Source organism: Neopsephotus bourkii, unplaced genomic scaffold, assembly GCF_033783945.1.
Source record: "Neopsephotus bourkii isolate Nb327-2 ecotype Australia unplaced genomic scaffold, CSIRO-AGI_Nbou_v1 NB_1181, whole genome shotgun sequence".
NCBI classification, from domain to species: domain Eukaryota; kingdom Metazoa; phylum Chordata; class Aves; order Psittaciformes; family Psittacidae; genus Neopsephotus; species Neopsephotus bourkii.
In genome coordinates this window covers 3329183-3344275 of record NW_026901666.1, presented here as the reverse complement: position 1 = coordinate 3344275, position 15093 = coordinate 3329183, and the positions used below count along the sequence as shown (strand labels likewise).

Genomic DNA, 15093 nt, shown 5'->3' with positions numbered 1-15093 from the left:
GTAATGCTCCTAAAAACATGATGTGAATATAGAATTGAAATATAATCCACTGAATTAGTTTGTAATGGTCTCCAAGCATTTTGTCCTTCAAATGTTAGTTTTGGCCATTAAATGATGTTACAGTGCTCACATGGAGTGCTTGGCTGTGGCAGGCTCTTGTTTGACCAGGGTCCATGGAGCCCTTCAGATGGGAAGTACCAATGATCTTCTTGCTCATTATCCAGGAACAGGCTGAACAGTATAATGGAAGGATTCAGAGACTTTAGGAAGAGGTAAGTTTTAGAAAAATAAAATAAGCAAGCATCAAAAATTTCTGTTCTTAATACCATGTTTAAGTTGGCATTCCTATGGCAAATGTTGATGTAATTGATAACATCTACATTTTAGGTAGTCTCATTTAAATGTAATTTTCACATAAAAGCATCGTGGTGCTCCAAAGTGTAGTACCATGCAGAAACATCCATGTGATATTTATTTAAACTGGCAGTGCTTTGCTGTTGTCTCTCATGTTCTGGTAAGTTCTTCTGTTACTAAAGTCCTAATTCATTTAGCATTGATGCTAAGAAGAGATCCCTCTCAACAGCACAGCCTCAGGTCTAATAATTCCCAGCAGGAAAAGTTAATTGAACAGCTTTCAGGCCAAGACAACATTTGATTTACCTTTTTTAAAACCCATCATCATCAGCAGGTGTTTTGGTCACTTTCTGGGAACAAGTAAAGGGAAAAGTGATTCCATTTCAGAAAGACACATTATCTCTGATGAAGAACAATTTGTAAAATGGCAAGCTTTCTGCTAGAGCAGAAAATAAGGAAAAGTGTGATAATAAAAGCCTGGTAACCTGCAGGCTGTTCAAGTAGACCCAACATTATTGGCCAAAGGAAGTAGGCTCAATAAACTGAAAGAGTGGGGAAAAAAAAAAAATAATCTGCTTCCATATGAGAGAAAATGCAAACTCACTACACTGAAAAGCACACAGATCTTCTTAATCTCTAACATTTTTTATTCCTGCTATATCCTTTATTTAACCCCAATTCAGAGCTGACAGTGTTAGTTCCACTTCCATGGCACCCATATAAACAATGCCCATGCAGTGAAGTAGAAGCAAAATAATACATTCAGAGGTGATAACCTGAGAGGTTTTGAAGAGCAATTAACTCAGTTCAGGGATGCACTAGCCAATACATTTGTGTATGTTAGCATATTATGATTTTCTTTCTACATGTTTTTTGGAAGATCACATGATGTTGATTATTACTCCTAATGTAGAGCAAATAACCCTGATCATTAAGCTGAGAAAGTTCATTTGCAGCAAAATAAGAAACATTATATATAAAGTAGTTGAAACTGTTTCATCACGGATATTAAAAATATGCAAACTGGAAAGGGGAATTACCTGAGGATCAGTGATTTACTTTTCCCCACACACACTTCTTGCCCATTCTTGGTTTACAGACTTGGATCACTTAGATCCAAATGTCCCTTAAAAAATTGCATTATTTCTGGTGGCAAGAGTGAATAACCAAGATAAGTAGCCTTTGCAATGAGAATTTTAGCTACATACTAAATAACAAAGTAAAAAAGGTGCTTTGGGGATCCAGTACAACATACACCATATAGATAGGCTCTTCCTCTCTTTGCAAAGAGCCATCACAGATGAATATAGGATCACCCAATCAATCGCCACAGCTCCACATGTCAAATGAGGCACATTCTCAGGACAGAGGAGCTCCATTACTGCAGGACCAATGCTTCAAAACTAACTCTTATCAAGCTCAGATCCCTGTAGCATCATGATGCTTCAGCCATGACCCAGAACACACACACCCACCAATCCACCTCCATACTGAGTTTTTCCGAGTACCAGATGGCTTAAGTATTTAGACTACTCGGATCTCTCCCCTCATACTCAAAAAGAAAAATGTACAACTTATTCTTGGTATCTATTTTTCATCTGTAAGTATCTTCTGTTTTGTCATAAAATAAATTCCACATTAGACTCGGACACTTCAGAGCTTTGCATCTTCTGGGGAATGTATGAGATTAGATGCTTTTCCTGGGGAAAACAAAAAACTGCTTCAGAATTGAATTAACTTGTGAAACTTACTGTAATTAGAGATGATCAAACATAAAACTGACAAGACTCAACCAAATGCATACTGTCATATGACCAAGGAAAGTCTTCTCAAAGTGCCTGAAGCATGTAATGCATCATCCTGTAATCATCATAATGTACACGTATATGGTGCCAAAGCAGATTTACAAAAATAAGATTATTCCTGGTATTTTCCAGAGAAATTTCTGTGTCACCCCACACAACCCAAGCCCATAATGCCCAAGTGCTCCATGGCCAGGTTCACTTCCACCCAAGTCTTGCTGCTTTCAACAGGGACTTCAGAACATAGATACTCCTGCAACATGTTTTTATGTCAACTGACCAAACTCTAATAAAACCCCGTTTCAGCCAGAATTGTTATGACTGCCTCTGATCTGATATCTAACCAGGATGTTCTTGTCCATGCTTCCTTTCTCCATTGATTCAGTTTTGATTTTATGCTCACAGTAAGTGCCAAATGGATTCCTGAGACAATGTGAGAGTGCTTCCTAGTCCTGGAACAGAAACATGCAGAGGGAATCAAAGAATGCAGCTTTCCAAGTTTTTAAAAGAGAAAGCTGCATTTGGTACACAGTTTGTTTCCATGGTCCATTTATCCTTGGGCCTTTCCAAGTACAAAAGTCCCAGCAGACACAGTGAAGGATAGTTCAACTAACACTAGTTCACAGCTTCTGACATTACACAAAACTTGGGTTGTTACAAGGGAGCACAGGAGTAAAAAGCAGCAGTTTCTCTCGTTAAGTAACATCTTCCTTACAGATGTTAATATCCAGGACTTCAGGGGAATCCTAAAAAAGTCACAAAAAGTTATGCAAATTTGAAACATCATCAGGTTTTGCCTAAAGTTGTTGATCCACAAATTCTGATCAAAGCCAACCAACATCAGGTAGAGCCTGTGCATTAGGATTAGTTTACAAAAGGATCAATTCACTCCAGCATTTATGTTCTGTCCTAGAAGTTTCCGTAACTTTATCTTCCTCGCCCACATCAGATGGTCATTAGATGTTTCCCCATGTTCCTTAAATGAACACCAAGGTACCCTGGGAGGACACATCCAAGGGCTGCACTGCTGCTGAGCAGACAGCAGGAGCATTGGGCAAAGGAGACTAACCAGTAGAGATGCAATTGATTATAAGATTCATTTGGCTGTAAAGATACAGGGCACCCACAGCTTCCTTCTGCGCCATTTTGCTGCCCAAAGGCAGAGAATGAATTCAGACTCCCTGCACAAACATATCCATCTGCAGTTTGCCCGCTTTACTGCTTTCCCTCTCCCGTGTTGAGCAGAGAGTTTAGAAGAGAAAACAAAGCTTCTGGGAGTATTCTTATAATTTAGGCTTTTCTAGAAACCTGGTATCAGTTACATCTGCTCACTGAAATATAAAAATAAAAGATGCCTGTTACCCACATAGACTAAGTAGGTAGATTAAGCACTATGTCCCCTCAGTCATGGAAAATTGACAATGCTAAGGCTCAAAGCATCCATCTCAAATTACTCTGAATCATTTTTCCTTCTGGGAAAGAAGGAAGAAAAGGCAGCAACAAAAGTAACTATGCAATTATTTTCCATTTCTTTTTTATCATTTCACCCTTGCCACCTGCTATACAATATTTTATGCTCCATTTCTTCCAGTTAGGCTATTTTAGGAGGAACAAAAGCAACTTATTTTGTTCAGGTATGACAGGTATTTGTGTTTCATTCTACAGTGATGGACACCTATGAAATCTGAAGAATAAGAACACTAGTCTAGCATAGGGGACATCAGCCCTATAGGCAGAAGAAGCTTTAAGGGAGCTATAACCATTCTCACCCCATTTCACTCCAAGAACAAGGATCACCATTATGATTTCAGGTAAACAGTATGAAGACTGAAACTATGTGAACCAACACAGAGGAGCATGCATTGATCTGTAGCTATTCCAAAACAATGTCTTTCAAAGATGTTACCAGACCATGATGGTCCTCTGACCCAGGATCAGCTGCAGCTGAGGACTCATTTTCCCTTTTTGGTGGAAGAAAGGCTGACAGTTGCAAGACTTTCTCCTGCTATTACGTTGAGCAAAGCTGAAGGGCAGCATTGACTTCCCTTCATTTCCAGCCCAAGTGATGAATCTGATGCCTGAAGCCCAATTTTCTTCTTTTTTGGACTCCTACCAAAACAAACCCCAGAAATACTGTCACTTGCTTTATAACCTCAGAAGAATTATTACAGCAGCTGCTAACTATTCTGGGACACTGATACGGTTCCTCAAAACTACACATTCATCTTTCCAAGAGAAACCTAATGATTTTTTTTAATCTAAGCAAATCTCAGATTCATAAAGCTTTTTATTTAACAACAGATCTGTAAAATGATAAGCACTCCCTTCATCACACTTCATGTTTCCAAAAATGGAGGCTGTAGAGGCACCCTACCTCTAGGATGGCACTATTAGACAAGTCCACTCCTGCTCATAAGGCTAATGCAGATGTCCCCCAGAACAGTCCACACCACAAATGTGATGCAGAAGAAGGGAGTCTCAGCCTTGACATGACGTTTTACAGAGAAGCAGATGAACTCATTTGAAGTACTGTGTACAGTTCTGGTGTCCTCAACATAAAAAGGACATGCAACTGTTGGAACAAGTCCAGAGGAGGGCCACGAGGATGATCAGGGGACTGGAGCACCTCCCAGAGGAAGACAGGCTGAGAAAGTTGGGGCTGTTCAGCCTGGAGAAGAGAAGGCTGCGTGGAGACCTCATAGCAGCCTTCCAGTATCTGAAGGGGGCCTATAGGGAAGCTGGGGAGGGACTCTTCATTAGGGACGGTAGTGACAGGACAAGGGGTAATGGGTTCAAACTTAAACAGGGGAAGTTCAGATCGAATATAAGGAGGAAATTCTTAACTGTGAGGGTGATGAGGCACTGGAATGGGTTGCCCAGGGAAGTTGTGAATGCTCCATCCCTGGCAGTGTTCAAAGTCAGATTGGACAGAGCCTTGGGTGACATGGTTTAGTGTAAGGTGTCCCTGCCCACAGCAGGTGGATTGGAACTAGATGATCTTAAGGTTCTTTCCACCCCTAACTATTCTATGATTCTGTAACTGACAATTACTTTGCAGTCATTTAATAAAATCCTTGAAAGTGGATAGATTTTATCTTCACATAGTTTGTGTTGTCAGGGACCACACTGTTGTAAATGTTTGTACATATTTCTCTAGAGACAGCAGTATTCCAAGTAACAAAAGACCATTTTACTGGCTAATTTCTGTTGTTGTGATGTTCACTCAATATTCTCCAATCCCTAACTCTTCCAGGATGCAGCAGTTAACATAGCAACAAAAGAGTTAGGTGAACAAGACAAGCCATCTCTAACGCTTTTTTATTGACACTTCTAATGCTTAAACTAATCACCCCTCCCTTCTGCTTGCACCAAGAAAGACTGTACAGGAAGCACCAGACTTTGACTATTTTTGTTATTACTGCCTAGATTACCATCTTCACACAGCAGTTAATACTAACTACTCCCCTGGGTTTTCCTAGGAAGGTGCTGGGTAACCCTGCAGAATGTCAGTCTTACCTTTATGGCACTCCAACAGCAGGTTCCAAGACTAGTCTCCCTGGTTAACCAGAGGGAGAAATGTTCACACCAACCCTGGCACTCATAAGGTTGAAAACAAAGTCCGCTGATTTGCAGAGGACCTGGAAGAAAGGGATCTTCAAAAACCTTCATTTTTGGAGATCAAACTCAAAACAAAAAGACTTTAGGAAAAAGAACTTACCCCTCAAAAAAAATCCCTGTAAATTCACTTAGGCTATAGGTAAGGGTATGAGTTACACTGAGCATACAAACTGAGTCTAACTAAAAATTTTACATTCATGCCCTAAAGCAATTAGCTCACAGCAGGTGAGAGCTAACGCTTGATCAAAGTAGCAAAGGCGTAGCCTACATCCCAAAGTGATAAAGAAATGAGAACTTGAGATACATCAAATAGGATGAAATATATATGTTATACCGGATTTGACATACCCTATTCTTACTGAAGAGAAACTCTCCCCAGGAACTGGTATTTTCTGTGATGTACTTAATTTCACCTTCTGTTTGGAATCAAGCAACAGCGTCTAATATTTTGGACTAAATGAAATGTTATTGTGCAAAACCTCTGTGGCCAATTTTTCTTTAAACTTTTGCTTATAAAGGTGGATCTTTTATTTTGCACAACTCCATTTTTGCTGTCTTCTGTGATCTAAACTTAGCTAAACAAAACCTTTTACACATTCCTTTTGCTTTTCTTCGGACTGTTACAAACATTTAAAGGTCACTTATAGCTGTGTTTTAGAAATAACACCACTTTCCAGCTTTCTGGCCCCTTTGTCATTTGCCTGACATTTCTCAGATGGATTTGTCTTTTGTGCCCTCTGCTCATTTTCTTTGCCATGTTGCCTCCTTTGGTGAAGCAACCTGTGTGTTAAAGCCAAAGCACTTCCCCAGGGGTGATCACAGTGATCCTTGCGGGCACTGAAGGAGCAGCTTTGGAGTGCCAGTTTTGCTGAGCCACAAGCCAGTAGAGTACCAAAGAAACTACAAAACCCTCTCTGAAGGCTACTGAAATACCTTGGGTAGCACACCAGTTGTCCTGGGTTCAGCAGTAGCAGTCATTTTTCTCCTTCTTAGTACCTGGTGCAGTGCTGTGTTTTTGACTTTCAGCCGGGGAACAGTGCTGATAGCACCAATGATTTTAGTTACTGCTCAAATGTTTACTCTGACCAAGGACTTTCTGAGTCTCATGCTCTGCCAGGGAGGAGGGGAAGTCAGGAGGAAGCAGAGACAGGACACCTGACCCAAACTGACCAAAGAGGTATTCCATACCACAGCACGTCATGCCCACTGGGTAAACTGGGGGCAGTTACCCGGCAGGGTTAGATCACTGCTTGGGTTAGGCTGCGTATCAGTTGGCGGGTGGTAAGAGGTATTCTCTTCCCTTGTTATTTCCCTTATAATTATTATTGGTGGTAGCAGTATGGGTTTGTATTATACCTTAATTACTGGACTGTTCTTATCTCGACCCTTGGGAGTTACATTCTTGCGATTCTCCTCCCCATCCCTCCAGGAGCAGGGGGGGAGGAAGAGGGGGAGTGAGAGAGAGGCTGCATGGTTCTGATTTATGGCTGGGCTTAAACCACAACACCAGTGAAGCTAGAAATATGCAATAAACCATCAACAGGGCCAGCAGAAAACATCAGTGCAAACAGTTACTGAGCTTGGAGTGGGGACTTGCAAAACCATACTGCAGCTCACCAGCCCCACTAGTGCCTCTGCCATGCCAGTATTTTCCAGCAGGCTCCATGCCAGCCTTTAGTCTTAGCACACACACAGACACATGGCAGGCAATCCATCTTCTGGCATCCTCTCAGCTTCCCTAGCAAGATACCCATTTTTGATTTTTGCCACAAGTGGGACACTTGATCTCTATGGGTTGACAGGAATATTCCTGATGCCTCAGGTATAATTTATAAGCAGCCCTGTTCTAAAGATAAACCTAGTCTTTGAGCAAGAATTACTTTTGACACTTTTTTTAAGGTACTTAGAAGATTCTATTTTCATTCTTCCATAGAAGGAAATAATGATTTTCAAAATCTAGGTGGTCACTGTGAAACCACTCCACTGTCCTTCAGTTAAAGGCACATTTTACCATTGCCTGTGGGCACAAACCACTTACAGACCCTTTAACACACACCTAACAGCTCCTGCCACCTTTCTGACTATTCATTCTTTCTCTTATATTTATTGGTTCTGAAATATGGTTGCTTTGTGATAGAGGCATAGCAAGGATACATACCGAGAGTTCATTTTTGTGGGAGATGAAGGAAAATAACAGGGAATTGGCTTCTGTGCAGTAGGAACTAGGCTGCAAGAATGCAGAAAAATAATTCAATAAATAAAACTGAAAATTTCCATCACTGCCTTGATACACAACTGACCAAATTGCTTAGTCTCACTCTCCCCCAGTTTTCCCTAGGTCAAAAAGGGAATAGCCATCTATCTGACCATGGTTAGCACACCCTAAGACAGTATTTAACTTAGTGGCCCAAATGATAACAATACCAACTTTTCCTTGGATAAAATGTGAGAAAGTAAATAGAAGTTATTGATTTGGATGGAGCAGAACACAACAGCAATTAACCATTCATCCCCCCAGTGACCTACCCAGAAGAAACACTTCATTTTTCTTTGCCTAGCTAGGAGCACTGTAAAGATCAGCTGTGCTGTTTGGCACTGCCGTGTAACTTTCATCCTTCCAGTCAGTGCCATTATCCCAGTCAATACCACCACCATGGGACTTCTGGGATAATCACCTTAGAAAGCATCCCAAGATGCATGACACGCTGTCTGCAAGAGTCCTGCATGACCTGCAGAAGGCAGGCAGACGCCCACCACCACTGGCCATCAAAGTTTTATGACAAGAGCAGGACATCAGGCAGTTCTACATCCATCAGCTCATCAGCTACAGACCTGAAATCACAGATTTATTCTGGGGAGTGGGGAAGACAGTTCAAGAGCTCTCTGCCTTCTCTGCCTTTTAAGATTCTTTCAGGTTTTAAAAAATTTCCACTGAGACCATCACAGCATCTTCTCTTAGGCTTATTTTTAAACAGCTCTGACAGTGCACGCTAACTTGACACTTGTGTTTCTCAACAGAAAAGAAGTGTCACAAATTGATGTAAATACAGTTTTTTAAATTGGAAGCTAATACAGATTCCACATCTCCAGCTATTCAGTTACCCAGTGATGAGCAGTTAGCTCACCACAGCCAACCTGCTACTTCTCTGCAGCTTCCCTAACAAGAAGTAAAAGGGAAAAGAAGTCTGGTCTCACCTTGTAAACTCAAAGTAGAGATATTTAGCACAACCAAGTGACATTTGGGGTGGTTTGCCACAGCAGGCTGTAGTCAAGAACAACAGCTGGATATTAAAAAGACGCAAGATAATTTTACAGACAATAATGAAGCATATATTCATGCATGCTAAATTGCAATTAAATAGAAGAAAGTCACATCTCATTTCCGTGCGATAACTTACCATCGTAAAGATAAAGAATGAAATTTTATTCCTAATTCACTGGTTAAGTAGTCATTGCTGGAAACGGGTACCCACATACAACTGACAGATCATAGAATGGGTTGGATTGGGAGGGACATTAAAGGTAATCTAGTCTTAACCCCACTGCTGGATACCTTCCCTTAGACCAAGTTGCTCAAAGCCCTGTCCAACCTGGCCTTGAATATTTTGAGGGATGGAGCATCTACAGCTTCTCTGGACAACCTGTGCCAGTGTCTCACCAGCCTCACAGGGAAGAGCTTCTCCCTAATATCATTACAGCTATACACACCTCAACTCCTTCAGCCCTCCCACGTTTTAGGCTGACAGTAAGGTACTGACACACTTGCCAAATCCCTGTGCCTCAGCAATATTGGTATTAGAATAACTTGGATAGTGGAAGCAGGGGCTTATGGAGCAACAATAATCAACAGCAAAAGGCAGTAGCAAGTAAGAGAGCTGACCTTTTAGAGGTGTGAGTGAAAAAAGCCATGAAGTCAATTAAATGATTCCCAACAAGTTCAATGGGATTCACACCAGTCGCACTCTGAAAAAAAGTTACCCAAATGCCATTAAAACAAAAACATAAAACATCCAAATGCCATTAAAACCCTAAAACCCATGCTGTGTCCCCCAGGCAACAAATGAAAAAAAACCCCAGTAATTCACAGAAAACTGTTTTCCTCTGTGTATTTCAGCTTCAAAGGTGTTCAAGTTCAGGTTGGACAGAGCCTTGGCTAACATCGTCCAGTGTGAGGCACACCTGCCTCACACCCTCACCCTGTGATATCACAGATGGTTAAAATAGAAATTAATTGCACCCCAAGCACTGAACTTGCTTGGAAGTATCCACGAGCAGTGGCAATATTTGTATGACTGATATTAAACTAAAGGCTGGCAATGTGTGGAAGTTCAGGGAATCTAATGGCATCAAGATGAACCTTTCCTCATCATAGAAAGGAGTCATTTAAGTGCTGAGACTTTTTTTAAAGCACTGCTCAGGTGAAGCCCAAGTCCTTGTCTCTGCGTAGAAATCATCAAAATAATTTGTCCCTGCCCATGGCAGGGGGTTGGAACAAGATGATCTTTAATGTCCCTTCCAACCTAAACTATTCTAGGATTCTATGAAAATAGGATCATGCAAGTGTTACAGTTAGAGTCAGGAAGAGCAACTCACCCACTGAAAAAGAGCAAAGCCAGATATCACATTTGCGGAGCAGACTCCACAGGCTGTTAGCAATCTGCAGATGACTTACATAGCATGCCAGACTAGCACCTCTGCTTTGCCAGAATTCAACGCAGCAACAAGGGAATCTCAGACGACCTTTTGCTCTGCACAGAGAGGAACAGCAACGCAGCACCATCATGTCTGCATCCTCAGATCTCCCAGTGGAAAGCCTTGTGTGCTAGTCAAACAGGTTTTGCCACCATTATGAAGCACCAGAGGGAAACACATTTTTGTAAGCACCTATTGACAAGAATGCTGGTTGTAATGAGTAAACGATAAAATAATACATCTCGTCTGCATGTACCTGACACCCAAGAATGGCCCTGTAGAGTTGTAGCCTATTGAGTGAAGAATGTAATAGGCTAGAATTTCTAATAAATGTCCACACATTTAGTTAAAGAAAAGTAGAATTATAGAAAATAGTTTAATCTTAACTAGAAGCAAAAGTTGCTGACCAAAACAAATGCTCTCACCACCAGCCAAAGCACCTGCTACATCTACACTTCTCTAGTGTTCTGGGATAGGAATATTACATCTCCATCTCTTCCAAGTATGAAAGATACATGGAAATTTTGACAAGTGTTATGGAACGGAAGAAATAACTTTTGCCACACAGAAATGCATTTACCATGTAGACTTAAATTGTTACCTAAAAAAACATGATAACCTTATTACATGGACAAAGTATTATTTAAATAACATTTCTGTAAACATAAATTGGTCGCCTACTCAGATAAAAGGTTTCTATTTTTTCACAAGATCTCTATTTTCTACTTCATAGTGAACTCTTGCATAAGTACACCTCATTTTAGAGAAATGGGTGCTGAATTAGCCTCCAGTTTTATCTTCTGGAACATCAAATCTTGTTTTACAGACCTAGTACTCTACAGAGGCATGACAGTTTAAGAAGGCTAGCAACAGAAAGACAAAATGATAATGCATTGGCAGTTAAATAGTAGAAATGAAGAGATACTCTGTATCAAGATATACATCTAAGCAGATTTTCTCTGAAGAGTTTGGTGTGCATTTTAAAAAAATCTTGCCTTATTATAAGCTACACTTAATTGGTAGACAATCTTTAAATTACTGCGAATGAGCAGAAAAAACCAAGGAGCACATTGTAAATTCCATGTGTCTTTACTGCAAAGACAATTAATATTCATGTGTGACCTCTTAAAACAGACCAAATCCTCCTGCACTGAAATCACAGAATCTTTATGGATTAATAACACTCACAATAGCTGAAGAGCTCTGTTAAATGCTGAGAACTGTAGGGTGAATGAAGGCTTTTACCCCTTTTGTGCACCTGAGCATCTCAGCCACAAAGCTGTCAGGGACCGTTTAGACTCAACTAAGAAAATGCTCCAAAACCAATCCTTTCCCCTGCAGATAACCCATGCTTCAGCCTCTCAATCTGAGCTATCAGAGCCCTGAATCTCCACTTGGACAATAGAGCCAGGCTGGTTTAAACGAAGCCTTCAATGGCAGGATTAGCACTTGACTCACTCATTTCAACAGTTTGTCCTTTACAATGGGGCTTACAGTGTCCACTTTAAATTCTGATGTTGTTTGTGTCACCGTGTTACTTCCCTTCTCTTGGTTGGAGGCTATGACCATCTCCATAATAGAGCAAGAAACCAGAGCTTTGCTTTGGAGGGGACACTTTGGGAGCAGAGATGCAGAAAGGATGATGGCACACAGACACACATTTATGTCTTTTCTGCATGTGCCTCCTCATTCGTAGCCACTTCTATCCTATTATGCCATAGGCAAGAACCTTTGCAATTGCTCTAATTGGAAACATTTTTAACACCTTCCCATAAGCTATGCTACCAGGCAAAAATCAGATGATGGTTATGGGCATGCAGTCACTCCTCTCAAACTGAGCTTGCACAAGAGAAAGCACAAACTTTTTAACCAGATCCTACTAGAAGGACATACCAAGTGGTATTTGCATATACGACAGTGTGACCCAGCCTACTAAGAGTCATCTCCACTTGTAGCTCTGTTAAGTGCCTAAAAGCCTTACTTTTTTGTTTTAGCCTAGCAGAATTAATCAAGCACATCTCTTGGAGATCACTTACCCCCACTGATACATAGAGGCATTCCTTGTTAAGGCATTTAGGAAAAAAATTTGCAACAACTTTGGATCTAAGACTACTTGTCATCCACACAGCACTGCACCTAGCACAGGAAACTAGTACCAGACTACAAACTGCATTTCTTAACCTAAGTTTGTGGTTGCATGTTGGAAATAACACCTGGCAGTTTCAGCTATTGGGTAGACAGTATTGCTAATTCCCTAGCTCACAGTGCAAGAACACGGTAGGTAGTTGTTTTTCATGAGTCCAGACATACCAGATTAGCCATGGTTAGCCAAGATATGCATTGGTAACAGAATAGTGAAAAATTAACCAAACAGGAACTCCCTCCTGCCGTACATGCACTTTCATTACTGTTAGTTCAGCATTTTGCCTCCAGTGGAGGGTATACTTTTAAATACACCTTTTCCAGTAATCCTTAAATCGTTCACAAATTCAGCTGCTATTGGCCTGTCAAAAAGCAAATAAAAGTCTGCTCGAGGGAGCAGAAGCTCTTGTTCCAGCATTCGAGAACAGCTATAGATGAAGCAAAATACAGAGAGCTCCTTGCACACCACGTTCAGACTCCATGCCTCTGCTATGCAAGGTTAAATGCCAAGCTCCCATATCCAGAGATAGGCTACCAATCAACATGAGGACCATACTGTGGAGCAATCAATTCCTTGCCTTCGAGGGGATTCAGATACTCCTACTCCTGAAGACAGTTCTTAATGTGACTTGTTCTTCTAAATATTTCCTAATTACATTTCCTGAAATATTGCACTTATTTCACAAAACCGTCGTTAAATCTATTTCTTCAATATGTTGGCATTATAATTCCTTCCACGAGAGGCACAGTAATATAAACCAGCAGAATACATATAAATCATCTCAACACCTCCTCAGCACTCAAGAGATCAGCTTCAATATTAACAATCTAATAATAAAAGGAGTTAACAGACTGCTGAAAATGATCTGGTTATGAACAGCATATGAGCTTTACACAGAGCATCCATGAAGCCTATCAAGGAGGACACAGGTTTTTCTACCTTTGTCGACATCACAAATCTTCATACAAACAAATGAAGCCACAGAGTACTTCATAATTTAAAACAGTGAATTAAATCTTAATGACACACTGCAGCAGAAACGATTTCCAACCTCTGCCTTTGTTACCAGAAAGTAAGATATTGCATTACAGAAATAAATCATTACAAGCTGTATAGCAGACAGTTTATCTCCAGTGAGCTTCCCCATAAATTTGGCAGTGACAGGAACATTTGCAGGTTTTGCTCTCTGAAAGCAAGAGGTCCCATTGTCCACGAGGAATGGTGCAAAACCAAGCAAACACCAAAAAAACCCAACAAAACAAACAAAAAAAATTAACCAAATAAAAAAAAATAAAAAAAAAGGAAAACTCCCCAAAACAACCACATCCCAAAAACACCAAACAAAAAAAAAAAAAAAAAATCGCCACCACACACAACTTGATTTTGTGGCAAGTGTATTTTGATTTTGTTACTTTCAGCAGCTTTCGAGTCACCAACACAATCCCATTCTATACAAGAGGCTTAGTGCTGTACAACAAAAACATAGTAATGTTAAGGCTAAAAGTAACCCCCAGAGCCAATAAGAGGTGACCAAATTCATGCCAAACTAGTCAGAACAGTAACAGCCTACCTCAAAGTGCAATTCTCATTCTTACTAAGCAGTCCAAACTACTATCATACCTTGATAGTCAGAGCAAAACTCAGAAACAAAGGAGTCACAAAGCAACGTTATTCAGGGAAAGAGTGCCTAATAATGGAATGAACTGGACACATCCCAGAAGCTTAAGTACTTACATACATTTCCTCCAACTCTTGATGCCTCCTTTCCACCCTGATTTCTAACTTATCTCTTATCCAGTTCATGTCTTAACCTGACAATTTTCTATCCTAGACAACTTCATTCTCTAAGCCCCCATAAATACAGAAGCAAAGCAAACCTTTAAGAGTGCTGGTTTTAAAAAACTGCTTCAAAAGCCACATCCAACCTAACCTCCCAACAACCACACCAGCCAACCTACCTACCTACCTAACTTATATGCAGAGAAGCTACTAACAGATGTAGATAATGACCATTCCAACCTGCTTCCTGCAAAGCTGAGTCTGGGAGAATTATATTAAAAACATTATAGCAATTACCAAAGCCTGACAAGTAACATCTGTGTTTCTGCAAATGATACCTTTCACCACTTCAACCAGGCTTTCCTACTTCATATTTGGAAAACACACAGTCCTGATTCTCTATGTTCCCAGCTCAAGCACTCAGAAGGACATGATCATCATCTTTTGTCATGGTGAAAAAAAACAACAACCAAGATGCCTGCAACTTCAGAATTGACAAATCCACATAGTATTTGTGCAGGTGATTAATCATTAGCAAAAAAACCTGTTAATTAAGGTTTCTGATTAAAAGATGTAAACATCAAAGCTGCACCTGCTTTCTAAATTGATCTCTGTTAGAGTGTAAATATTTTATCTATACAAGATGGGAAAACAGAATGTCACCCATGTTTAATCTGTACCATTCATTACAGATTCATATTAACC

General features: G+C 40.4%; 1 long non-coding RNA gene across 1 annotated transcript; it reads right to left on the bottom strand.

Moving 5' to 3' along the window:
• Positions 1 to 1899: 1899 nt before the first annotated feature.
• On the bottom strand, positions 1900 to 14559 carry LOC133217952 (uncharacterized). Its single transcript, XR_009727016.1, has 3 exons — positions 14344 to 14559; positions 4063 to 4265; positions 1900 to 2054 (listed from the first exon to the last, which is right to left on the bottom strand). It is a non-coding gene; the product is annotated as an uncharacterized LOC133217952 (long non-coding RNA).
• Between the last annotated feature and the right edge of the window lie 534 nt (positions 14560 to 15093).